At 36.8% G+C, this 27,601-nt stretch overlaps 1 protein-coding gene across 11 annotated transcripts in view; it reads right to left on the reverse strand.

Moving 5' to 3' along the window:
* MIPOL1 (mirror-image polydactyly 1) overlaps positions 1-27,274 on the reverse strand; it is a 326,266-nt gene extending 298,992 nt beyond the window's left edge. For 3 of the 11 annotated variants that reach the window (XM_067028562.1, XM_059055643.2, XM_067028570.1), the window contains exon 1: positions 26,991-27,261. The gene's annotated coding sequence lies outside the window, so the exon portion shown is untranslated. Of the gene's footprint in view, positions 1-26,990 lie in introns of all 11 variants that reach the window. The other 8 variants (XM_067028564.1, XM_067028567.1, XM_067028563.1 and 5 more) reach the window with 6 other exon arrangements.
* Between the last annotated feature and the right edge of the window lie 327 nt (positions 27,275-27,601).

Here is a 27,601-nt window from a genome sequence, read left to right on the forward strand (position 1 = left end):
AAATCTGGGTAGTTCAATACACACCTATTATTCTCTATGCTTTTCTGAATACTTGATACACTTCATAACACAAAACAAGATGCTGTGTACAGTGGTAAATAAATTTTAATGCATAATCAAAATATTACAATTATTAATTGCAAAAGATGAAGTGAAATTTTCTCAGGTGCTTGAAGTTCTGTGGAAAAGAAAAATATCTGCTGATACCTTTGCCTCCATCCTATCCCACATGAAATCTCAGAGGCCCAGGTGGGGGAAAATTGAATTGAGAGCAATACTGCTAAAGAGAGGAAAGGTTTAAAAAATTATACACTGTAACTGGTGGTATAACTATATGTTAGAGAGACAAGCTATTGGGTTCTTGGTTGCTTAACAAGAAAAGGTACAATCTTGAATGAAAATACACAGCTTAGAGAATTTAATGACTGACAGTGGCTATATCTGACAGACTATCAGTTATTATAAACAAGAACTTATCTACAATGTTCTGACTATGAGTTTTCCCTTACTTTAAACATGCTAAATTCCTTCCAATTCCTTATGACAATGATCCAGTTTATATCATTTTCATATGGAGAGATAATCTAAAGTAAAATATTGCTAATTTTCTGTTTAAAAATGTACTTCTTTGAGAATTTAATAACTTATGCTTTTACAAAAACTACATTACTGGGTTTCTTTCTAAATTAATTAATATTTTTCAGAATAATTTCACAAGTTTATGGTTGACCGTTAGGAAAAACACAAAACAAAAAGTTTAAGTCAAAGAATTAATGGTCAGTAGTAAAGTGGTGTCTGTTAGGAAGTTCTACCTTATTTCACAATATATATGTATATTAAATCACCACATTGTACAACATAAATATATACAATCCTTATTAGTTAACTATATATCAATAAAGCTGGAAAATGTGATTTATAATATAATAGAGCAAAGCTGAGGAAAAAGAGTTCTTTTTTTTTCATGCCTTTTATTTTATTAATTTTTTTAAAAAATATTTTTTGGATGTGGACCATTTTTTTTTTGGTCTTTATTGAATTTGTTACAATATTACTTCTGTTTTATGTTTTGGTTTTTTGGCCACGAGGCATGTGGGATCTTAGCTCCCTGACTAGGGATCGAACCCACACCCCCTCCATTGGAAGGTGAAGTCTTAACCACTGCACTGCCAGGGATGTCCCAAAAGTTCTACCTTAAGTAAAAAGTTAATTTGAGTTATTCGCAATACAACAAAGCAGGTTATTTGGACCAACCTTCCTGAAAACAACAAAAATATTGGATAAAATGTAATAAAGTGACCTACTATCTGAAAAATATAGTAAGGAATTATTAGGCCAACAAATAGCTAAAGCAAGAACTCAGAGGGCAAACTACAGTAGATGCTGTGGTACAAAACCCAGATCTCTTTCAGTACCAAGGATATAACTCCTGCAGCTGCTAAGAGTGTAGCTACTGATGGCTTTCAGCTAAGACTTACCAGGAACAGCCCTCAGAGATAGCCACCTCACCCAGGACCATGCCTCCTCCATCAGAGTAGCCTGCGTGCAGTCTGGGGGTCTATCTGGGGCTACAAAAGTGAACCTCTTGCCTCAAGATGAGATATCTCTAAAGGGCCATCTGAAGGATCAACTAAAGTCTTTCTTGCAATTGACTGTAGTTCAACTTTCTCCCTCTGCTCACTCCTGCTTCTCTCATTCCTCACAGATGTTGTTCCTGACAGTATTCCTCCAAAAAACTCTCAAAGTTTGTTTCATAGGAAATCTAATCTATGAAAGAAGCTAAACACAGAATCTGATTTAGCCTAAGACTATTAGCCAAACATAACTAACTGAGCTGTTGGATTTCCTGGTCTTCTGAGGATCTATGAAAGAAGATAAATCCCAGGAGGTGTCCCAAGGTACAGTCTACTAGAACATTCCTCTTATACAGATGTGGCCCCAAAGGTTATGAAGGTACCAAAGGAGAGTGTACAGACACCCAAGACATAAACTCCACCCATCACACCCACACTTATAGGACTGCAGTGAAATATTCCATGGTATTGTCCAGAGCAGGAAAAAGAGGTCTTCAAGAAATTTTCACCACAAGCCAGTTCTCTCAAAGGTCTGCAACTCAAATTCACATCAACTGGGTGATCCAAAAAATGTCAAACTTGAATTTAGTTTCCAATGGATGCAGAGTGGTAGGGCCCTTTGGCACCTGGCACAAAAAGGCAAATTTTCTCTCAAGAAAAGAAATCTTTATTCCAGTCATCCAAGAAGTACCACAGAAAAACAAAAACAAAAAAACTGAACTTTTAAAATATAATGAGTATCACACAGTCAAAAATATTCAAGCACACAAAGAAATAATGCACTAAAATAAAGAACCAAAAGAAAAAAAAAAAAGAAGTCGCACAAGTCACAAGTAATTCAGCCTTTGGGGCTGTTATCAGATATAAATAATAAAACCATTCATACTGTGTTTAAGGAAATAAGAACAGACTTAAAATATCTGCAGAGAACATGAAATGACAAAAACTGAACTAACATATATTAAAAGGAAATAAATGAAACTTCTATAAATACAATGTAACAACTGGAATGTAAAATTTAATGTGTGGTAACTTCCAGTAATGGCGACAGGGTAAAGTGGTTGAATGAACCTTCTTACAGAATAATAACAAAATTTACACAAAATTAAGGCAATGGAAAGCATCCCAAAGCAGAAAAAAGATTGACAAGAATTTCTTCTTGAAAAACTGCAACTTCAAGAAGTAAGATTTATGCAGTTACGGCTTACTTGTCCAAGAAAATTCCCCAGGGGCTTCCCTGGTGGCACAGTGGTTAAGAATCTGCCTGCCCATGCAGTGAACAGGGGTTCGAGCCGTGGTCGGGGAAGATCCCACGTGCTGCAGAGCAACTAAGCCCATGTACCACAACTACTGAGTCTACGCTCTGGAGCCCGTGACCCAACTACTGAGCCCACGTGCCACAACTACTGAAGCCTGCACGCCTAGAGCCCATGCTCCGCAACAAGAGAAGCCACTGCAATGAGAAGCCCACGCACCACAACAAAGAGTAGCCCCTGCTCGCCACAACTAGAGAAAGCCCGTGCACAGCAACGAAGACCCAATGCAGCCAAAAATAAATAAATTAAATAAATACAGAAAGAAAGAAAGAAAATTCGCCAATCCTCACAACTACCTCAACAGAACAATGATCACAGCTGGCTTAAGATGGCAGAGGACAGAGATCAGGACTAGAAGACCAACTGGAAATCTAAGGGTAAGACTGGCTACAAGAGAATCAGAAAGTAAAAACCAAAATCTGAGTATAAACTCTGCTCAAATCTCTGATGGACCATAAAACTGGGCATGCTCAGGAAAAAATGCAGGATGTCCACCACAAAACCAAAAACAAAAACATGACAGAAGAGGTTTACCCTTGAAAGACTCTGCTGTTTTATTGCTTAAACTTTTGCTGAGTGTATTCCCCAAACAACAGGCAGCAAGGGCAACAGAGAGCTGAGGCCTGAGGTATTAGGGAACAAAGCCCAAGATAAGGAGAACAGTGGAAAATTAAGGGAACGATACTCAGAAACAAGGAAAATACAAAAATTGTAAGCCTCCAAATCTGATAAGTGCTACCTAAATCCTTGGTGGACCACCAAACTATACTGGCACACCAGAGAATGAGGCTAAGAGAAAAAAAAGCAGCATGTGAAAGATTGAGAACTAAACACAGAGAGTAGCTAATGCAATGTTGAAATTCAGAGTTTGTAATTTGTGTTTAAACAACATAACTGCCTCCAAGGGAAAACCAACAAGAATACCAACCTTCAAAAGAATAAAACATAATTTTTTGACATGCAAAGAAACAGTACCCAAGGTATACAAAAACTATAAACCCACAGATCCAGGAAGTTCAAGAAACTCCAAGCAGCAAAAACCAGAAGAAAACTACATGATAGCACATGATAATTAAACTGTTCAAAACCAGTGTGAGGGACAAAACATTAAAAAGCAGTCAGAGAAAAAAGGACATGTTACATACTGAGAAACAAAGATAAAGATGACATCAGATTTCTTGCCAAAATGCAAAGCAGAAGACGGTGGGGTAACGTCTTTAAAATACTGAAGGAAAAAACTGTGGATCTAGAATTCTACGGTTGGAAAAACATGTTTCAAAAACAAAAGCGAAATAAAGACTTTTCAAGTTAGTCCAATATTGAAAAATCAATCAATGTAATCCACTACAGTAATAGTCTAAACAATAAAAAACACGGTCATATGAAAAGATGCAGAAAAAGTGCATCCTAAAATATAGGAAAACTCTCAGCAAACTATGAAGAAAAGAAACTTTCTCCACTTAACAAATGGCATCTACAAAAATCCTAAAGCTAACATCATACTTAATGGTGAGAGACTGGAACTTTCCCCCAAGCTCAGAAACAAAGCAAGGATGTGCACTCTCACTTCTCTTATTCATCAGAGTACTAGAAGTCTTAACCAGAGTTGTAGACAACATGATTATCCATGAAGAAAATCTACACACACACACACACACACACACACACACACACACACACACACTCTTAGAATACGTGAGTTTTACAAGATTGAGGGATATAGGTCAACACACAAAAATCAATCATATTTGTGTACACAAGCAAGGAACAATTTGAAAAGGAAATTAAAGAAATAATACCATATATAATAGCTAAGAGAAATTTAGGTAATACAAGATCTATGTGCTGAAAACAAACACTGATGAAAGAAATCAAGGTCTAAATAAATGGTGAGGCATATCATGATCATGAAAGAAGATTCAACATAGTAAAGATACCAATTCTCCCCCAAAGTAATCAATACATTTCATGCAATACCAATCAAAACCACAGTAGGATATTTTATAGATACCGATTCTAAAAATTAAATGGAAACTCAAAGGAATGAGAATTGCTAAAACAATTTTTAAGAGAAAGAACAAAGCTGGAAAAAGCACAGTATCCAACTTCAAGATTTACTATAAAGCTAAAGTAATGGTGATAGCATGGTATCAGCAAAGAGAAAGGTACCTAAATCAAAGGAACAAACTAGGGAGTCCAGAGATAAACCCAAATAAACATGACCACTTGATCTTTATCTACCAAAGGTGCAGAAGCAATTCAAGAAAGACTAATTTTCAACAAGCACTGTTGGAATGCCCAGATGTTTAAAAGAAAAAAAACCCCATAAACTAAACTTTACATCATTTGCAGAGATTAATTAAAATGGGTCATAGATCTAAATGAAAGCAGTAGGGACTTCCCTAGTGACCTAGTGGTTAAGACTCCATACTCCCAACGCAGGGGGAGCGGGTTCGATCCCTGGTCAGGGAGGTAAGATCCCACATGCCTCACGGTGTGGCCAAAAAAAAAAAGGCAGTAAATCTATAAAATTTTTAGAAGACCAAATACACCAGCAATGAACAACGGTATTTGAAATTAGGCATAAATCTAACAAAATATGGATAAGATCTATATGAGGAAAACTACAAAACTGTGGTTTTAAAAAAAGCAAAGATCTAAATAAATGGATAGATATTACATGCACATGAAAAGGAAGACTCAATATTGTCAAGATATCAGTTCTTCCCAACTTGACCTATAGATTCAATGTGATTCCAGTCAAAACCTGAGCAAGTTTTGTTGTTGATACTAATAAACTAATTCTAAAATTTAGAGACAAAAGATCCAGAAGAGCCAACACAATACTGAAGGAGAAGAACAAAGTCAGAATATTGACACTGCACAATTTCAAGACTCAATATGAAGCTATTGTAATCAAGACAGTGTGGTATTAATGAAAGCAGAGACAACAAGTCAATGGAAATGGGCCCAGAAATAGACCCACATAAACAGAGTCAACTGATCTCTGACAAAGGACTAAAGACAATTCAATGGAGAAAGAACAGTCTTTTCAACAAGTGGTACTGGAACAACTGGACATCCACATGCAAAAAAATGAGTCTAGACTGTGTATCTTTCACAAAAATTAACTCAAAACAGATCACAGACTTAAATGTAAAATACAATATGATCAAAACTCCTAGACTATAACATACATACAAGAGAATATTATTCAGTCTTAAAAGGAATGAAATCCTGATACAGGCTACAGCACGGTTGAATCTTGAAAATATTATGCTAAGTGAAATAAGCCAGACACAAAAGGACAAACAAATACTGTATGGTTCCACTTATACAAGATACCTAGAATATTCAAATTCATAGAGAAAGAAAGTAGAACAGTGATTACCAGGGGCTGGGGGACGGAAAAATAACGAGTTACTGTTTAGTGAGTATAAAGGTTCTGTTTGGAGCAAGGAAAAAGTTATAGAGATGGATAGTGGTAATGGGGCACACTGTGAATGCAGTCCATGCCACTATATTATCTACTTAAAGATGGTTAAAATGATAAAATTTTATGTTATGCACACTTTTTTTTTTTTTATGGTTGCACGTCTTGTGAGATCTTAGTTCCCTGACCAGGGATTGGACCCGGGGCCTCGGCAGTGAAAGCACCGAATCCTAACCACTGGACTGCCAGGGAATCCCTACACTTTACCACAATAAAAAAAATTCAAAAGAACAGACACCAAATGAAAAATAAGTCATTACATAATAATTTAAAATGTAAAGTTAAATAGAAATTGTCAGACTTGATTTTTTATAATCTATCTTTATGTTTACAACAGACTAACCCAAAATGAAAGGGATCAGAAAAGCTGAACAACAACAAAATGATGTAAAAATATATACCATATAAATATTAAGCAAAAGACCTTAAGCTGCTATAATATGAGGCAAAAGACTAATCTTATAATTTTCAAAGAAATTAATCAGGAGTGGAAAATATTCCTGGGAAGTAACATATTTCAGAAATTATTATTATTCCAATCTTATGTGGAATTATTCCAATCTTACTTTAAAATTATCAGCAATAAAAGACAGCAAAATCTTAAAAGGACAGCAGAAATCTTGATACCAAACCCATATAAGAATAGTACAAGAGGCAAACCTCATTAATGAACACAGATGTAAAAATTATAAACAAAATATTAGTAAGCAGAAACCAACAATACAGGAAAAGTAATCATGTACTGTGACTAAGTTGTGTTTATCTCATTATAGATTTATTCAATATTTAAAAGAAATGAATGCATTCATTACTAACATCAAAGGATAGATAAACATCTATAGATGAAGCATCTGGTAAAATTCAACACACATTTCTTTAAAAAAACTCTTTGCATTGTAAAAATATAATAATCTGATAACAGGTGTCTTAAACAACAAGTAAGAAGAAAATCCTCTAAGAATGGTGAAACATTAAAAATTGTTACCTTGATACTGGAACAAATCAAGAATCTTGGCTATTCACACTTCTTTCAACATCTACTTAAGGTCCTTGCCATTACAACAATGCAAAACCCCGAGGGAGAAAACAATACAACTTTATTGAGAGATATAAAGGAAACCTAAATAAATGGAGATAAAATATAATAAAAGTTTTCCAGTCATAGACTGGAAAACTTAAAATTATGAAGTGCCGATTCTGTTCAAACTGAATGAAGGCAAGCCAGTTAGGATTGAAGGGCAGAGTGAATGGCTATGAAGGCCACTAAAACCTCATTGGAATGAATTAGAAGTATGATGTCAGTTAACTAAGGTTTCTGTATGTCACTCTTCTCTGGAAATTTTATAACATTCCTTGACAAGACCTACTATATATGCAGTTGTACTGAGTTAAAATTCAAATGGCACTTTTCTGGTGACCTACCTTATCCAGTTTTGAAACTCATAAATATGCTTCCCAAGAAACTGTTGGTTCAGCAGTGAAAAGAAGAGCTACAGAACACTGAAAAATATTTTTCAAAATCTTTTTCAGAAATGTTTTCTTCAACTAGTGAAAGTTAATGTTTTACTGTTCTGTATAATAATTTAAAGATAATAAAACCAGTTTTCCGTACCCCCACTAAGTAGATGTCCAAACAATATCTACAGGTTTAAACCGGCTATCCACTTGCCTCTGTCCAGTTCTATCTATACATAACTTCATCAAAGCACTTGTCAAAGTGCATATTATTTACTTATGTGTTCCTCTCAATTAAGCATGATTGAAAGGAGGCTTATATTTCTCATTGTTGTGTCTCACTCATAACACTGAAGAAGTGTGTGTTGAATTAATAAAATCACGTTTTATAGATAAGGTTCTAAGAGAAGTTAATTGACCAGGTTAGAGTCTCACAACTAATATGGAGCAAAGCTACTCATTCATTTCTGTACTGAGCAAATATTTATTGTTCTAGGGCCTAAATTCTAGGACTACAACCTAGACCTTCTGACTCCTAGTCAAAAAATCTTCTACCTTTCCTTAGTAATGAAATTGCTCTCAGAGGATTATAGTGGGGAAGAGAAACTCCTATTAGAGAGGAACTAACTCACTACTGAACAAAAATTGCCCGTCTTCTATATGTGGAGGAAGACAATCCCTTGCTAGTTAAACATGAAGAGGCCAGAGAACCTAGGGAACAAAATTCAAACTTTTGGCTAAAAAAACAATTCAGCAGCAAATCATAAAATCTGGAATCATAAAAAAGATAAAAATCATTACATTTACTCAACAACAAGACTGAAAAGGGCTATGTTAGTTGCTAAACTATCTTTCTGGAGCCTTTGATGAAGTATTAATTTTCTTCTATCTAAATACATTTTGTTTTCTACTAATAATTTTTATTTAGATTTCCTCTAAATAATAATCAGTTAAAACAAGCATATGAACTATAGCAAGAAAGTAATATTAAGAGAGAAACCAACTTTAAATTACTAAGCACTTAAGTAAATGCTTTAACTTTAAATAACTTTCATCCAGGACATTCAGCATCTTCAAGAAAAATTTTGTGGAGAGTTATCTCTCAGTTATAAACATCAAAATGTGAAACTTGTACATGTGTAATTGCTCTGTTAAATAAAAGCACATTTTGTACAGAATTTACAGAATTCCAAGCATTTTTCTGCCTCATAAACAAGTGCATAATCTAGGTTTTTTCCACAGCTTTCTCACACCTACTTTGATAGTAAATTATTTTAGCCATTCACCTGACTGTTGCTAAACATCACCTTAGCTTTCACAGGAAGAACTTTTAATAAAGATATTTCCATTAGCTCATCTAGATTGATTTAAATTATATGACACAGATACAACTGTTATAAACAGGTTTGGGGACAAACACAAGTCATTCGTGGTATGTAAATAAATCAACTGAACTAGTAGGAGCAGAAACATCTATAAGAGATCAATACTAGCCTGAACATTAAGCATACCACAGGCATCAGTCGGTATGTTTATACCAAAGGAAATGCAGAACTTTAGTTATTCTGGAAAATCATTACGTGGAAGCCATTTAAGATAATTTCAACTGTATACTGAATTTTTAAAATATTTTTGGCCATTAAGAGACCATTGGAATTAGCAATCCTACCAAAGAAATCAAAATTACACATTCCCCACAGATGACCGGCAAATAAAATTTTTATATATAAGGAATAAAGTTATATTTTACCTTTAGTTATTTATTATTTATTTCTATTAATATACGGGTTACTGAAGTTTAACCTTAGTATTACCTCATCAGATAAATGGACTTGTTTGCTAGAGAAATAACAAGTATACGTCGCCACCTAGTGGAAAAATAGACAAACATTTCCAGCACCTCTGTTTCAGTCCTTTTAACTACTTTCACAGCAAACCTAACAAAACTGACTTTTAAAAAGCCCACCTTTCACTCATAACAAGTAATTACAAGTTTTTTCCTAATCAATATTCTAGCCAACATTTTGCATTTGATCAGTGATATTTATGAATATTCGGGATTTCCTCAATATCTTCTAATGAACTTTTCTGTAGGAAAAAAGAACAGTAACAATTGATTTTGCAAAGGAAAAACTCAGAACTCACTGTTCCTTTAAAGAAGAGAATAAGATACACAAAAGTGTATTGTGACAAAAGTCACTACACAAACATACAAGTATGGAGTAATATTCTGTAGGCAAATACTAATGTAAAATGCTCTTCAAAGTTCCTAAGGTCATAATAACAAACAGCTAGGGAGATACAGACAAAACACAAGTTAGGTTTCTAAACACTTTTTTGACCTTTCCCCACTATTAAATAACATAATAAAAAAAAATTTTTGATGCAAAACTTAAATATTACAGCAGCCTTTAAAGACTATGAAAAATTCCCCCTTTAATAACTACTTTAAATACATATATTTTAAAACTATAAAAACATTCTAATCATTAATGTAACAAATCAAACTCAATTATTTCTGAATCAGGATGCAATGTATATAAATTTAACTTAATATAAAAGCTGATTAAAATCAAGCACCAGGCATGAAGAGGTATACAACCAGTAATAATTACAAACCTAATACTCATTTCCACATCTCTGTATAAACTCATTATAGAATTTAAGTGTATTTCTCTTTATGTTGTCAATTTAATTAAAATTGTTGCTTAGTCCACTACTCTGTGATGTTAATTCATATGAATAATAGGGTTAGCAAACCTTAATCTTTTAATAATGTCTAAGGATTTAATACTACACTAATTCATATCTCTGGTGCCTATTAAGTACAGCACCTAGCAGAAGATTACATATATTTTAAATGAACAATCCAACAAAAGACTTTTTTATGAGACTGTTGGCTTATTTTGGGGAACTTTAATAACATTTTCAACCTTATAACTTTTCTTTATTGGTCAGGGTGCTTATTTTATCAAATCGTTTTAAATTTTTCTACCTTTTGGATATCAAAATAGACTAAAAATTTGAAGCAACAAACTTGCTTTGATAAACGGGCTTTTAAATTATTATTTCAGATCTTCAACCTGACCTGAGGGGGTGGGCAAGGATAGTATCAACAGTTGGAAGAAGCAGAATCCACTTGCTAAAACAAGAATCACATGCACAAATAACCCAACACAAAGTTTTCTGCTATCCTTGGTCACTATCATCTGATAAATTTTTCCATAGGAAAAGTTACTGGTTTATCAAAATTACCCTCTTGCCTAGATGCAAGGAATAAATTGTTTATTTATAAGGACAAAAAATGAAACTGTTTCATTCTCAGTTAAGACAAGGTTGGAGTTTTATCCTAAGGATGATTTTTTATAAATTTATTTATTTTTGGCTGCGTTGCTGTGCGTGGGCTTTCTCTAGTTGCGGCGAGCGGGGGCTACTCTTTGTTGTGGTGCGCAGGCTTCTCATTGCAGTGGATTCTCTTGTTGCAGAGCACGGGCTCTAGGCGTGCGGGCTTCAGTAGTTGTGGCTCGTGGGCTCTAGAGTACAGACTCAGTAGTTGTGATGCATGGGCTCAGCAGTTGTGGCGCTCAGGCTCAGTAGTTGTGGCACACGGGCTTAGTTGCTCCGTGGCATATGGGATCTTCCTGGACCAGGGCTCAAACCCGTGTTCCCTGCATTGGCAGGTGGATTCTTAACCACTGCACCACAAGGGAAGTCCCTCCTAAGGATGTTTTATTCAGAAACCAGGAAGGCTTCCAGTTATTCAGAAACTAGGGAGGGTCAAGACATCAAACTATAAAGATTGCTGGCTCTCTCCCAAAATCAACCTTGAAAAACTTGAAAAGTGAGAGGCAATCATGGACCTGAGGAGCCAACCAAAAACTTCCAGAAATCCATGTGTCAGCTGCTTTGAAAGTGGACTGGGGAAGAGGAGGACTATAGTCTTGGGTGAACAGCAGACACTGATGATGCAGAAAGAAGAGGTGAGAGAAAAATTTGCCTGGCTCTAACTTCCCCCATGTTGCATTAGAACAATTCTTGTCTGTCCCACCAACACAGAAATCAGGAGCAGTAACACAAGCTGCAAGTGCCATGGGGTAATAAGGCAGGGCAAAAATCCTACTGGGTCAGGAAAAGAGATGACATCTGTCTTAGTCCATTTGGGCTGCTCTAACAAAAATACCACAGACTGGATGGCTCACAAACAACAGAAATTTACTTTTCACAGTTCTAGAGGCTGGAAGTCTGAGATAAGAGTGCCAGCATGGTTGAGTTCTGGTGAGAGTCCTCTTTTGGGTTGCAGACTACCAACTTCTCATTGTACTCTCATGTGGCAGAGAGCAGAGCTGGGAAGCAAACTCTCTAGTGACTCTTTTTTTTTTAATTAAAAAAAATTATTTTTAATGTCAGCTCATTTGGAGGATATAAGCTGAAACTTTTAAAAATTAATTAATTATTCATTTGGCCGTGCTGCGTTTTAGTTGCGGTTCGCGTGCAGGGTCTTCATTGTGGCCGTGTGGGCTCCAGAGCATGCAGACTCAGCAGTTGTGGAGCGGACTCAGTAGCTGTGGCACATGGGCTCTCTAGCTATGGCATGGGGGCTCTAGAGTAGGCGGGCTCAGTAGTTGTGGCAGGTGGGCTTAGCTGCCCTGCAGAATGTGGGATCTTAGTCACCCGACCAGGGATTGAACCCGTGCCACCTGTGCTGGAAGACAAATTCCTAACTACTGGACCACCAGGGAAGTCTCTCTAGTGACTCTTGTAAGGGAACTAATCCCATTCATGAGGGTTCTGTCCTCATGACCTATTGAATCCTAATTACCTCATAAGTCCCCACCTGGCACACCAAAGGTTTCAACATATGAATTTGGAAGAGACATAAACATTCAATTCATAACAAAATCTAACCATCATTCAATTTTTTATCTTCTCCCCTTGCAAACTCCAGACTGGTTGGATTATAAACCATAGCAATTCCTGTTCCTGAATGTACAGGAAAACTGCATTTCTTAGCCATCTTTTTAAAAAAATATTTATTTATTCTTCACTCCGTTGGGTCCTCATTGCCGCGTGTGGGCTTTCTCTAATCGCAGCAAGTGGGGGCTACTCTTCATTGCGGTGCACGGGCTTCTCATTGCGGTGGCTTCTCTTGTGGTGGAGCTGTGGTGGAGCACAGGCTCTAGGATGCACAGGCTCAGTAAATGTGGCGCACGGGCTCAGTAATTGCGGCGCATGGACTTAGTTCCTTCACAGTATGTGGGATGTTCCTGGACCAGGGATTGAACCCATGTCCCCTGCAATAGCAGGTGGATTCTTAACCATTGTGCCACCAGAAAAGTCCCTTCCTAGCCTTCTTTACATTTGGGTCATGTAACTGAGTTGTAGCCAAAGCAGTGTAGGCAGAAGAGATATAAGCCAATTTCAGAATTCATCCTTAAAGATATTCTATGAGATCCTCTAGCCTTCTCTTCCCCTCCTGCAACAATCTTGAAAACCACATTTGAGACGGTGGCCTCACAATACAGAAGGAACCTCGATTTCTAAGCCAAACTCTGTATGGGTGAGAAATAAACGTGTTGTATTAGGTACCAACAAATGTCAACAGTGATTCTATGGTACCTGATACTCTTGAACTGCAAGCTCACCCCATCCCCTCTTCTGAAAATACACTCACTCTCCTTCTCACACACATTTCATTTTTTTAGACCTTGGATATACCTGTTCAGCTCCATTTCCAAACCCCAGATATGGGGAGACATAGTAGACAATGGCTGTGTGCTGGTTAAATGAAATAAACTGTACTAAATAAGTTCAAAGAACCAAACACATGAACAGACTATAAAATGTTAACTGATCACCTCCTTGGGGAAATGTACCATAAGGTTGAAAAGCAGACTGCCTCTAAAGCAGGAAAAGACAAGAAAAGATAACCTCCCTTAGAGAGTCTACAAAGGAACACAGGCCTACTAACATCACTTTAGCACAGTGGGAATCATTTCAGATTTCTAACCTCCAGAACTGTAAGATAATAAATTTGTGCTGTTTTAAGCCACTAGATTTGTGGTGATTTGTTACAGCTGTTGCAGGAGCAACAGGAAACTAATACATATGTCTTTTGAGTTTTCCAGCTCTCATACCACCTATGTTCAGAGACATTTTTAGCCTCTCTTACAGAACAAATTTAAAATAAAAGAGGGATCACAGTCATGAATCAACTGGATATTGTGTTCTTGATGATCAGGAGCCTGCCAAAAGGCATATCTCCACTCTCCCTAGAAGAGTTATTTCTCATACTATTCAGAAGAGAATCCTAACTCAGCATAGCCACATATTAGCTGAAGGATAAAACACTTTCTAAACAGAGTTCACTTTCACGCAGTCACTTCATGTAACTAGTTTAGGGCTGATTATTGCGGAGTCATAAAATGAATATTTAGACACTGATGTTGTCACTTATTAATGCTGTAACCTTTGGCAAGTCACTTATTTTTTCTGTTCTAGGGAACTGAGGAAATAAGTGGCCAGTAAAAATTTTCCATTTCACAAACTAGTAAAATTTCCAAAACAAAAATTGTTGCTAGGCTATTATTTTATAAAATAAAGAACATTTTAGCAGAATATATCTTCAAAAAAGACAACCGTTTAAATTGAATAAATTTAACTTTGTGCAAAAGCCAAGAACATTCTGGGAAGACTACGGTAGAAGCTGCATAATTTTTGAATCTCCCCAAATAGCTCCACAAAAACAGACAGACCAGGATAGCAAAAACAAACCCATAAACAAAATATTAACCACAAAACTAGGTAAACACAAAAATACACCAACAACTATAAGACCTGCATGATATCCAACATCTGTGCAGGAAAGAGGAGAGGGGAACAACAGGGAGCAAAGAGGTATCTGAGAGCCACAAGAATCTCTATAAGCAGCAGGTATGTTCACAGCAAGCAAAGGTCCTCAACAAGGCCTGAAGTGAAGGGGCTGGAGCAGTCAAACCCTTATGAACTCTCAAAACATTTGGACAAAGTTTCTTGTACATTGAGGAGAAACTGAAAACAGTCGAAATTCAGTAGGGAAGACACAATATGGACAAAATAAAAACAAAGTCCAGGAAATTCCCTGGCGGTCCAGTGGTTAGGACTCTGCACTCTCACTTCCGAGGGCCCAGGTTCCATCCCCGTCAGGGAACTAAAAGCCCACAAGACATGCCGCATGGCCAAAAAAAATTTTTTTAATTAAAAAAATAAAGAGAATATGGACAACACACAAAAATCAGCTAAAAAAAAAAAGTCCAGACAAAAGCTAGAGAAGGGAATAATTACTTCTAAATAATTACTAAATAATTACTTACTTTTAAAAATAATTAAATAATTACTTACTTTTCTAAAATAATTACTTTTAAAAATTTTCACAACTCATTTAGAAAATTTCAAAGGGCTTAAAAATCATTATATTCTTAAAACAAATACACTCGTTACAATCAACTATAATCATTACAACTCAGAGCAAATCCAATAGTAATGTCAAATGATGCTGGATTCTTGATTTGGTAGAAATCACTGATAGAAAAAAAAAAATTAGAGATAGAAATTCTAGGCAGTGCCCAAATGACCATATCCCATAGAAAATAATCCAGAATACACTAAAACAAAAGTAGGAAGAAAGAAAAAAAGATCATCGCTTACATTCACCAACAAAATATGAAATACTCTTAAAATCTTAGTGTGTTTTCTTTGCCACTTTTGTTTTACATATTTATATATGTGCAACCAATGTCTAAACATACTTGACTTTTTTCACAATATTATATCAGAAGCATTTTTCTTCAGACCACTTCAATGGTTGTTTAATATTCCATTGGATGGCAATATCATTGTTTCCTGTTATGAATATCACTAGAAGGAACATCATTTTGGCAGCTCTTAAAAATCTCATTAATATTAAATGTGGCAATGTTAAAGAGTAGTCTAAATTTTTATCCACTGACAGGCAAATAATACAGTCTTTTGTTTTTCATAAAGTAATTCCTAAAATTAAGAGCATGTTTTAGAAGAAAAATGATTCCAAAAACTTCAGTGAAGAAAATAATTAATTTCTCTAATTTTTAAGGTATATTTACATGTAACCAAAAGCTTCCAGAACCAGCTATTAATCATGTGACAAAATATTTTAAATGAGATTTTACTTCTAAAATGGCTAACAAACAAAAATATAGGCATTTTAAAGATGGGTATGAAGTTTTTAATTTAAACTAAAATGAAAATTAATCACCTGCAAGAAAGAAAGGAAATAGAAACTAAGCCACTGAAATCCTAAGCTGAGTTTCTTAACCAGTAAAGAATCACAAGGAAACTCAGACAATGAGTTTTTGTATATGAACTTCCTAAGTTACAGTTCACCTACCCAAATGAATTAGAATAATCTTGCCCACTGTGCCAGCTCATGCCACTGAATAAAATGTTCTACTTTGGGAGATCTTAAGCTATATCACACAGTATCTGCAGCTTCCGTGCTGGTAACAAGCTGTTTGACATAAATTAAGGAAATAGCTTCAATTTACATTAAATTTAAATGATAATAAGAGTATTAAACTACTAATTAGCTTCAAGACATGCTGCTTAAAGAAGAGGTCTGCCATACTTCAGAAAATGTCATTAAAAAAACGAATTTAAATATTTTTAAAAACTTTAGGTTTTATGTATATGATTGAGACAATGCAAAACAGCCTTTCAACACCCCAATACAAATAGTATCTGTAAGAAACTACCATTCAAATTCCATCCAAGAAGTAGAGCAATAATGCAATTTTTTTTTCTAATTATGTTATGAACACTTACATCCTTGTACCTTAACATAAGGTACAAGGTACAACATAAGGTACACTTATATCCTTGTACCTTAACATGCTCTTAGATCATACTTGGTAAGACGTTACTTCCTAAAATCAAAACATTATTTAAATTAAATACATAAATAACAAAATGCACACTGTAAGGGTGAAAACTTTTCCTTGATCCTCTTGGGATCCCTGGCTGGTCCTGAATAGTAAACTGACAAAGACAGATTCACAAGAGAAAAGCAGACAAGTTTATTTAATATAAGTTTTACATGACATGGGAGCCTTCAAAAGTAAATGAAGATGTGAAGAAAACAGGCCCGAGCATTTTTACACTAGGTTTATGATGAAGAGTGGAAAATCATGGAAAAACGTTATAGGAGAAAAGGGTATGAGCCAAGTGTAGTAAACTGGGGAAAACTTAGCAAGGCCTGTTTGTTTAGATTCCTTTTGGTATCCTCTATCTTTGAAGATAAGGATGTTCTTTTCCTTCAGATAGAGGAAGGGCACCTCTCACATCAGAGTCTTATGACCTGTTTCAGTGAGGAAAGGGGAGGTCTGAGAGTCCTTCCTGCACCTGCCGTTTCTCAAAATCCTTCAGCTTTAAAATATTCAATATGCCAAGGTATCATATTTTGGGGTAGCGTGTTCTGAACCCTGTCAACACAAAATGAAAATATCCTACAAATTACCCTTTCCTAACTATATATTATTTAGGATCATAGAGCACAGTGAACAAAACAAGCAAATACTAATCAAAAGAAAGCGAAGTGGCTATATTAATATTAGACAAAGTGAAACTAGAAACATTACCAAGACTAAGGACATTCAAGGGTTTAAATCACTTACAAGACATAAATAATCCTAAATATATAAGCACTTCAAAACAAAATGTCAAAATACAAGAGGCGAAAATTGATGAAAGGAACAACAGACAAATCTGTGATTACAGCTAGAAACTTCACCATACCTCTCTTAGTAATTAATAAGTACTCAGAAAATCAGCAAAGAGAGAGGACTCAGCGTTATCAACCAACTTGACCTATTTGATATTTATAGACAGCTTTACCCAGCATAGGAAAATACACAATATTTTCAAGTACACATGGCACATTTACCAAAAAGGACCCTATTCTGGTCCATAAAAAAAGACCTCAACACATGGATAAGAACTGAAATCATACAAATGATGTTACCTTACCACAAAATAAACTAGAAATCATTAACAAAAAGGTATCTCAAGAATCCCCAAACCCTTCTAAATAACACATGGTTCAATAGGAAGAGTAGGGCTTCCCTGGTGGCGCAGTGGTTGAGAGTCCACCTGCTGATGTAGAGGACAAGGGTTCATACCCTAGTCTGGGAAGATCCCACATGCCGTGGAGCGGCTGGGCCCGTGAGCCATGGCCGCTGAGCCTGTGTGTCCAGAGCCTGTGCTCCACAACAGTGACAGGCCTGTGTACCGCTGGAAAAAAAAAAAAAAAAGGAAGAGTAAAGGGAAATTTTGAAATATTTCAAACTGTATAAAAATGCAAACACAACAACGAAAATTTGTGGGATATGGCTAGAGGCTAGATCAGTGCTTAGAAAGAATTTATAGTATTAAACACATGTATTAAAAAGGAGAGGAGGGTTCCCTTCTCTCCACATCCTCTCCAGCATTTATTGTTTATAGATTTTTTGATGATGGCCATTCTGACCAGTGTGATGTGATACCTCACTGTAGTTTTCACTTGCATTTCTCTAATACTTAGTGATGTTGAGCATTATTTCATGTGCTTTTTGGCCATATATATGTCTTCTGTGGAGAAATGTCTATTTAGATCTTCTGCTCATTTTCTGATTGGGTTATTTGTTTTTTTGATATTGAGCTGAATGAGTTGTTTGTATATTTTGGAGATTAATCCCTTGTCAGTTGCTTCATTTGCAAATGTTGGTGGGAATGTAAATTGGTGCAGCCACTATGGAGAACAGTATGTAGGTTCCTTAAAAAACTAAAAATAGAAGTATCATATGACCCAGCAATCCCACTCCTCGGCGTATACACGGAGAAAACCATAATTTGAAAAGATGCATGTACCCCACTGTTCACTGCAGCACTATTTACAACAGCCAGGACATGGAAGCAACCTAAATGTCCATTAACAGAGGAATGGATAAAGAAGATGTGGTATGTATAAACAATGGAATATTACTCAGCCATAAAAAAAGAACAAAATAATGCCATTTGCAGCAATATGGATGGACCTAGAGATTATCATACTGAGTGAAGTAAGTCAGACACAGAAAGACAAGTATCATATGATATCGCTTACATGTGGAATCTAAAAAAAAGGGTACAGGGACTTCACTGGTGGTCCAGTGGCTAAGACTCCACACTTCCAATGCAGGGGGCCCAGGTTCGATCCCTGGGCAGGGAACTAGATCCCACGTGCCACAACTAAGAGTTCCCATGCCACAACTAAAAAGATCCCGTATTCCATGAAACTAAAGATGCCACATGCCGCAACTGAAGAACCTGCATGCAGCGATGAAGACCCCATATGCTGCAACTAAGACCCAGTGCAGCCAAATAAATAAATAAATAAATACTTTTTAAAAAAAAAAGTACAAATGAACTTATTTACAAAACAGAAGCAGAGTCATGGATGTAGAAAACAAACTTATGGTTACAGGGGGATAAGTGGTGGTAGGGATAAACTGGGAGACTGGAACTGACATATACACAGTACTATATATAAAATAGATAACTAATAAGAACCTGCTGTATATAGCACAGGAAACTCTATTCAATACTCTGTAATGGCCTATATGGGAAAAGAATCTAAAAAAAAAAAGAGTGGATATATGTATATGTATAACTGATTTACTTTGCTGTACGCCTAAAACTAATACAACTTTGTAAATCAACTGTACTCCCATAAAAATTTTTAGAAAAGGGGGGGGGACAGCCTCTCATTAGTACTTAAGCTTCTGCCTTTAAAAAAATGCAAAATTAAGAGAAAATTAAACTCATAGTAAACAGAAGGATGGAAATGGTAAAGAGCAAAAATCAATGAAACTGAAAATGTGAAATCAACATAGAAAAATCAATGAAACCAAAAGCTGGTTCTTTGAAAAGAGCAATGAAATTGATACCCTTTTGGCCAGACTGATCAAGATAAAAATAAAGGACATATATTGCCAATATCAGGAAGAAGAGGAGGATATTAAAACAATCCCATAGACATTAAAAAGATAAAAAGGGAATATTACAAATAACTTCACACCTATAAATCTGACAAACTCCTTGAAAGATACAATCTACCAAAGCTAACTCAGTAAGAATAGATAACCAGAATGGCCCTACATCTATTAAAGAAATTGAATTCATAGATTTAAAAACTTTCCACAGAGAAAACTCCAGCCCCAGAGGATATAAGATCTCTTAATCCTCTTTCTTTCCTGAAAACCTCCTTCCTGAGGAGGCTTCTCTCAAACCTGGACCATCTGCTTTCTAGGCCTGTTATATAGCTGTCCTTCCTGGGACATCGTTTCACTGTTTTCCTGGATTGAATTTACTATTTCCTACACTCCAGATCGTTCTTTCACTTCTTTACTTTGTTAGAGCACAACTTCTGAGGCTTTTCCGGTGTGAAAACATCTTGGTTCTAACTCCCATACTTCACTGATTGTTAACTAGCCATACTGCTGGTCAAGAACACCGACGCTGATATATTCAATTCTTTTTTCTTTTTAGGTTTTCTCTCTGGAAACCTTACTATTTCTTTCTTTTTTATTCTTGGTGCTGTGAAATTTCACAAACATGTGCCTATGGCTAGGCTTTTTTATTTTTTTTAATTGAGTACTCTTAGGAAAAGAAACATAGAATGCTATACACCTGGTTTTTAATGAAGGTTATTTTTGTTGGGGTGATAGAATTTGGGGCAATGTTTTGCTGTCAACTTTTTATTTATTTATGTTGCTTGAAAGAGTGTATAATGGTTATGCATTTATTATTTTCTTAATAAATGAAAAGAGGTAGTTGTAAAATAATACAGTATGACCACTGTTATATTAAGAAAATAAAAAAGCAAGCAAACCAAAACTGTGTGTTTCGATACATATATACACATAAGGAAATGCATAAAGAAAGGTCTGAAAGCATTCATTCCAGGATTCTACAGTTTCTACAATAGCCACTAAAAGAATTACAAAGCATGTATAACTTCTGAAATAAAAGAGGGTAAAAAATGGAATAATACAAAATATGAATGGATGAAATGATCCAACTACCAAATGCTCCAATTTTAAGATAAAGATGTCCCACTGGATTTTTAAAAATCGAATTCTATGTCCACATTAATCAAAAGAAGGCTGATACAGCTATACCAAAATCAGAAAGAGGTCACAGATTGGAGAAGACTCAGGAAACAGGACAACTAAATACAATGTGGGATCTGGATTGAGTCCTAGAACAGAAAAAGAACACTACTGTAACGGGAAAACTAGTGATAAAATGTATAGTGACTAGTATTGTAAAAATATTAATTTCGTGGTTTTGATTGTACTATGTACTAGTATTGTATTGTACTATGATTATACATTGTGTTAACATTAGAAGCAGGGTGAAAGGTTCACAGGAACTATCTGTACTATTTTTGCAACTTTTCAGGAAGTCTAAAATTATTTCAAAATAGTTTTTAAAAAATCAGATTAGACATTAAAACAAATAGCATTACTAGAGATAAAAAGGAACACTTCTTCATGGAACAAAGGTTCAATTCATAGGAAGATAGACTAATTAGAAAGTTGACTATGCTTCTAATAACATGATTTCAAAATAAATAAGTCAAAAATTGACAGAAAACTCCTAGGGAGAAATAGAATCCAAAATTACGCAGCGAGATTTAACACATAGTAAACTGTCAGTAACTGACAATCAAGCACAGGTGTGTGGACGTATACACACACACACACACACACACACACACACATGCGCACACACACACACAAATTAGTAAAGAAAGAGAAGATTTTAACAACAGCATTAACAAACTTTACCTACTAGTCACATATAAAGCACTGTACCCATCAACTGCAAAAGTTATATCACACATACACACACACACAGAGTCATACTCATACAACATTTTTTAAAAAGCCAGATACAAAGCTCATTTCAATGATTATGCAATTGAAACTATCTGATGGTAGTTACATGGATATTAACTTTTTATTTATTCATTGAACTGTCCACATATATTTATATACTTCTTTTTTACAAGTACTGAATTTCACAATAAAGATATTTAAAAGTTAACTGATCTATATTATTTATTTATATACTCATTTATTTATTTTTTCAGTTTTTCAAAACTTGTTCCACAGTAGCAGAAACCTCAAGATAAAACTATGAAGATGAGGCTTCCCTGGTGGCGCAGCTGTTGAGAGTCCGCCTGCCGATGCAGGGCACGTGGGTTCGTGGCCCGGTCCGGGAAGATCCCACATGCTACAGAGCGGCTTGGCCCGTGAGCCATGGCCGCTGAGCCTGCGCGTCCGGAGCCTATGCTCCGCAACGGGAGAGGCCACAACAGTGAGAGGCCCGCGTACCGCAAAAAAAATAAATAATAATAAAAATATCCTCAAACATGTTTAAGATGTTAAAAACATATTGAAGTTATGTTTATAAAAAACTTCAAGGAGAATTATTCCTTTTACTAAAAATTTTCTGAAATTAGTAAGAGCACTTTATTGGTTAGCTATTGCTACCTAATAAACCACCCCAAAACTTAGCAGCTTAAAACAATGCACATTTGTTACCTCACAGTTTCTGAGGAATTGGGTTTTGCTCAGTTAGGTTCTCAGTTCAGAGTCTCTCACAAGGTTGCGGCCACAGTGTCAGCCAGGGCGACAGTCATCTCAAAGCTTAACTTGGACACTATCTCCCAACTTCCATCAGTGGTTGTTGGCAGGATTCAGTTCCTAGGGGGTTGTTGGTCTGCACAGGCTACTGGCCAAAGGCTCCCCTCAATTCCTTGATGGGTGAGGCTATCTATAGGTCAACTCATGATATGGCAGCTGGCTTCATCAAAGTGAGCAAGCAAGAGTGTACCAGAAAAAAGGAAATTACAGTCTTTTATAATCTAATCCCATAAGTGACATCCCACCACTTTCACCATATTCTAATACAAGGTCTAGTCTACAGTCAAGGGAAAGGTATTACAGAAGACTGTGACTACACAGATACAGGGTTATCTTAGAAGGCCGCCTATCATAAACATAATAGAAAAAGCAACTGGAATAAAAAGTTAGAACTGGATTCTAGTAACTATAGGACTATACACAATCTCTCAAGGCCTTAGTATTTTCACTGAAAAAAACTGAGAGGGAAACCTAAACGACCTCAAGGGTTACTTAAATTCTAAATCCTGTATTTCTCTACTGTGTCTTTTGGAAAGGATTACCAAGGATTAGAGATACTTGGTCAAAATGCCTCATTTTACAAAAGAGAGCTGAGTTGCAGGAAGGGTTAACACAGACAGGTAGTAAACCACACTCATTCTGCTCTTATGCTCATTGCTCTTTGCACTGTAATGTATTCCTTTCGCAATTAATGCCCTAAAACATCACTATCCTTTCTTTATAACAGTCTCAAAATCCAATAAATTCAAAAGGAAGAAAGAATAATAGTACTAACAAGACCAGCCAGAATTGGATAATGTTGTGCAAGATATCTTTTTCTCTCATCAAACCCTAAAGCTATCTCTGTAGGTGGCATGTGAGATGAAACTGAATTATACTCTGCCCATCCCCAGTCCCAGGTATCTGGACATATTAGTAATAAGGGTATTTGCTGGAAGGAAAGTATGAAAGCAACAGTTAATAGATCACAGCAGAGAAATATAGTCACCTTAAACAAAGTAAACAAGATTAAGTATAACTGAAATGAAGTATCTAAAAATAGAAACTGCAACCAGAAAGGGCAAGGTTTGTCCCCACTGGAATCCTAGAAAATGGACAGTCTCAGAGGTCAACAATGCGTGGCAATGCACGCAATGAAGGCAAAGTCCACGGGAGCAGGTACTCAAGGAAGCTAATGACAACAACTGAACTGACAGCTATATCCTTATGAACATCAATCAGGATCTAGTATCATTACACATTTCTACTACTTAAATACTCTATTTGCTCCTGTATCAGGTAGGGGTGGGAGGCGGTTTTCACTTGTCGGAGAATCCCCTCCACCAGTATAAACCCTTTATCAGCCATAATAATTTGTAATGACTCAAACTCTGGTGCAAAAAGTGCAGTGAAAACATTGCATATAAGTACCACTGTTGTGTGTGGCAATTATAAAGCAGAAAGGTATTTGAATTAGTCAAAATATGTGTGTGTATATATACACACATAAATCAATGCATAACTGGATCCAAAATTTCTATATAAGAAAGGCTTAAGGACCCTAGTGGGTTGGTGGTGGAAACTGGGGCCCAGTGGTTATCTTAAATCTGTGTCTGCATAACAATCAAGCAAGATCATCCATATCAAAGAAAACATCATATTGATGGAGACTGCCCCAAGCCTCTCATTAGTATTAGCATATATGTAAATATATACCTAGATTCACTTCTATAAGCCATCTAAAGAAAAGAAAGTGTTAGCTAAAAATGTTAACGTATTTTCAAAAGTTTTTTTGAAACTTTTGGTGCTGAGTGAAAGGCAGGGGACCAAAAGTAAGAGAAGATGAACTGGACAGCCCAATGGGGCATTTAAGGAAGAGAGTACCTCCAACTTGGGCAGGGATGCCACAGTTGAGTTTCATGGCCCAAGCCACTGACTGTTACTTCCTATATTACGAGCATACTCAATTGGGTAGATATAAATTTCAACCAAGCCATCCCATGATGGAACTACTCAAAAGACAATATCCATCTCAAAGTACTGTAAAAAGTAGGTATGCTTTTTTATACTTTTACTCAGTGTCGACAACTGCCTGCATATTCATCTCTTTCTTAGCCTTTTATGCAAACCAACATGGGCTGTATTTCCTTTCTTTCCTTGCTTCTTAACCTCTTTTTTTTGTTTGTCAGCTTTAAAGGGATGGAAGATAGTAGGAGCAATAAGAACAGTTTAGAGAAGTCTCAAAAAGGTCTCTAATTAGTCTCAAGGTAAAACTGGTAAAAAGCAAAGGAAGTATGTTTAGAGATTTAAAATTTAACACCAAAACACTACAGTACTATTATGTATTTATACTTTTCCAATATAGCCCCATCTAATGATGTCACCAACAATGAGCAGATCAAATGGTCGTTTATGAACATTTTTCAACATAGTAGTGGTTAGCAAAGGATGAAATGAAGGAAGGAAGGAAGGAAGTTAAAGAAAACAGAAAGGGAGGGAGGGAGGAAAGGAGGGAAGGTAGGCAGGGAAGCAAGCAAACAGGCAGGCAAAAAAAAAAAAAAAAAAAAGGAAAGAAGGAAGAAAGAAAATACAACAGAGACTGTATATGGCCTGCAAAGCCTAAAATACAGGCAGTCCTAGCTAGGACTGCTTTAACTGAAACTCTTCAAAGCAAGACTGCCTATATTAACTATCCAGCCCTTTACAGAAAATTTGATAACCCCTGCCAATGGAGATATCCAAATGGCCAATACGTAGACATATGAAGAGGTGTTAAATATCATTAGTCACTACGGGAATTAGGGAAAAACCCCAATGTGATATCACTACCCACCAGGATGGGTAAAATGAAAAGGACAATGCTAAATGTTGCAAACATGTGCAGGAGACAAAATTCTCAAACACTGATAACAGGAGTGTTAACTGACAACTAATTTGAACAACTTTTTGGTAGTGTATACCAGAAACACATATTTGTGTATCCTATAATATAGCCATTTCACCAGTGGGTATACATCCAACAGATATGTATACATATGTTCACCAAAGTACTTACAAAAAATGTTCATAGCAGCCCTACTGGTAATACCCCAAAAATGGATGGAATACTGCTACATAACTTGTATAAATCTCATGAATATAATATTGAGCAAAAGTAAGACACAAAGGACTATAAACTGTATGATTCTATTTATATAAAGTCAATAATAAGTAAATTCATTAATGATGTCAGAAATTGAGATAATGGTTACCTTTGGAAAGGGGACACAAAGTGGGGCTTCTAGGATGCAAGTAATGTTTTTTCTTAGATATGCACACTTTGTGAAAATTCAAGGAGCTGTACACTTATGATTCATGCACTTTTCTGTGTCTATTACGTTTTAATAATTAACACACTAGAAACATATATCTACAAACTCTATGCCTTTGAAGGAAAATTGTGTACATCTCTCGTTCACTTTTCGGATTTGCCAACATTACCTCTCCCCAATGAGATATCTTAATTCCTGTCACCTTATATAGAAAGGAGCTTTGTTTTAATTAATTCTCTTGGTATACTATTGCACAGGATACCCACGTTTATGTAACCGTCATTTTAGGTTAGTTCCACACTAGATCCCAAGGAGAAACTTTGAAAAGTTAGTAACTTGTTATCGTGAAAGTTATCTGGGGAAGGAAAAAAAAAAAAACCTCCTTAAAACGTTGTTTTGTTTGGGCCTTTGTTTTGGCTCACCTTTGTCTACTACCACTGTGATTTAATCTGCATAAAATGTTCAAAGGAGCTTTTTAAAAAGCCTGTTCTTGTGGAAACATTTTTCTTTCTACGCCATCCTGTCTAATAATGCTGTTATCTTATGCTTATCCAGTTCCTTTCATCCATGGAGCTTAAAGTACTTCACAAATAACTGTCGGGTGGTGTCACCTTCCAGTCAGCGAAATGTGGGCCCAGAGACATTGTGAACTCCCCAAAATTCTAACAGTACCTTTGTACAGCATGGCTCAGCGTGCCTAAAGAAGCACACATTCTTTGCCGAAACTTACAAGTGTGAGACCTGAAATACAAAGCGAATGAGTGACTCTCAAGGGCAGAGTCAATCATAGGTTGAGCCAGGACCTGAACCCTCCAATTCACTGCCTCTTAAGGGAAAAGCAAACAAACAAAAACCTACACCCTTGAATATATGCTCAGCGGCAGAACTCTTGTAATAGGAAATAGTGGAAGATGCCGAAATCATGCCCAGAAGGAAGACCGGAGGACCCCACAATGCTGACCTTCGAGGGAGCCCCATCACTCCCGGCCGCACGGCGCCAACCTTCACCGGGTACAGTTTCTGCGCGGCCCCTTCTCCAAAGAGGCAACGGCCGGAAATTCCAGGTCTGGCCTCAACCCACTCCTTTTCTCCGGTCGCCCAAACCTCCCACCCTGCCCGTTTACCTGAGATGCGCCCCGCACCGCCCCAGGAGCCGACTCTGCGCGCTCGCCCAGACTTTCTCAGGCCCGACGCGCAGGCACCACGTCAACCAATCGACGCTCACTCGGAGCCTCCCAGCCCGGGGCTCTTCCGCGCAAGGAGGTGCGCTCGCCTGCGAACGTCCCCACAGGCAGCGACCGGGGAGCGAGCCAGCCACCAGCCGCGCGAGGGGGCCCACGGGGAGCAGAGGATGGAACGGGCGCCGGGCGGGGGCAAGCGGCGCGCACCGGGCATGCGCGTGCCGCACCACTAGGGACGTGGGGCGGGGCGGGGCCTCTGGGCAACAGAGCGAGCTTGGAAAGTCTTCGCTAGAGTTCGGGAAGAAGGCGGTGTTAGTAGTCTCCCCTCAGCTTCTCCGCAGGGCGCTACGGTTGTCAGGTCTGAGACGACGGACGCATTCTGTGAAAGTAAAATATTCTCTGGACAAAACCTAATTGTGGTTAGAGGAGGGAAACGGCGTGCTTAAAAACGTGTCTTGTGGCCTCAACTTGAGCGTTGTCGAGTCTCCACAGGAGCAGGCGGAATTGTGGTTTCCGGTTTTGTTTGTGTGTGTTTTGGGGTGAGAGGGACAGTG

Source organism: Kogia breviceps, chromosome 3 (genome assembly GCF_026419965.1).
Source record: "Kogia breviceps isolate mKogBre1 chromosome 3, mKogBre1 haplotype 1, whole genome shotgun sequence".
Taxonomy (NCBI): Eukaryota; Metazoa; Chordata; class Mammalia; order Artiodactyla; family Physeteridae; genus Kogia; species Kogia breviceps.